Here is a 1,366-nt window from a genome sequence, read left to right as displayed (position 1 = left end):
GCCCGGTTCCAGACGAGGCTCCTGCCACTCAGGCCGCGGAGTCGTAGCGTCGCCCGGCCTCCGGCTCCTCCTCCCTGCGTCTCTCCTCCCTCGGCTCCCGGCTCCCCAGCGGATATGAGCCACCAATCCCAGCCACAAACAGCCCTTCAAATGAAATAGCGAGGCGGCCCTCTAACGGGCGGCGGGGACGCTGGCTCCCTCCCTGCGCCACATCTGTCCCGCACCGGGCGCAGCAGCTGATTCATCTGCAGCCAGGTCCGGGAAGGAACTGTGCTCCCGGCAGTTGCAGGGCAGCGTCCGGGCGGGTGGCTTCTCCCCAGGACCACGTTCCCCCCGAGCCGTTTTAGATGTGTGTTCTCTTCTGTGCCGAGCAGTCAGCAAACCACAGAAGAAAAAAATCGTAAGGTTGCTGCCTTCTTAGAGAGACGCCTTTTTCCCCTGTTGATTCATTTTAAGTCCTGTAATTGGAAAACCACCCAGGCTTTTAAACTCTGGCTTCCACGCACTCTCGGAGCGGGGTGTCTTTTTTTTTTTTTTTTTGAGGGAGGGTGGCAGGCTGGCTCTAATTTTCGGGATAATCCTAAAACAGACGCTCCAAAGTGGAGTTAGTTATCCCCTGGCCGTCTTAGTACTCCTCGGGTTTAATCTTATTTCCACAGAGTTTCTTCTGCCGGGATCTCTACCGAGGTTACCGAACAAAAACAGCACAGAGCCCAGGCTGGAGGCAGACCCGGGCGCTGTCTCTGCTGGGCTTGTTTGGGGTTTTTCTTTCTTTTTTTTAAAGTGATGGGGGAAGTCTCATTGTGTGGCATGTGACAGTTCGTTTGCTTCAAAACAACAGGACGTAACCACGCGAAAACTAGAACCAGAGGAGGGGGCATGCGTTTCTTTAAAGTCAGCCAAACAGCATCTGGTCTTTGAAAGGGCAATTTCATCAAGAAACTCCTGTTGGATCCCTCCTAATGCGGACCAAAATAAGTCAACAGGAACGGGTGTTTACTTAATGGCTAGTTTCTGTTTGAAATACCGGAGGGGAGGAGGGATCCCCTACGAGGGTTCCAGTCCTAAAAGCAGACACTGTTGACCGAAACAGATTAGCAGCCACAGCGTGGTCACCCCTTAGCTATAAAAGTGGCCGCTGCCGGGGTCCGACGACTCGGGGTGTCAGGCGGAGTCTTGGCGAAGCGGGTGCGCGCCCTGCCGTCCCCACCAGGCAGAGACGTTTAAAGAGCATGTGAGCATGACAAGTGTCTGTCCGCAACGTGTCAGATTTCGAAACTGCCTTGCAATGCAGTCCGGAACTCGCAGCTTTAGCCCGGGGGAACAGACGTTCGCTGAGGCTGTGTCTCATCATTCCCCCCCCACC

Source organism: Rhinopithecus bieti, unplaced genomic scaffold, assembly GCF_001698545.2.
Source record: "Rhinopithecus bieti isolate Rb0 unplaced genomic scaffold, ASM169854v2 scaffold_11839, whole genome shotgun sequence".
NCBI classification, from domain to species: domain Eukaryota; kingdom Metazoa; phylum Chordata; class Mammalia; order Primates; family Cercopithecidae; genus Rhinopithecus; species Rhinopithecus bieti.
This window is presented reverse-complemented; position numbering follows the sequence as displayed.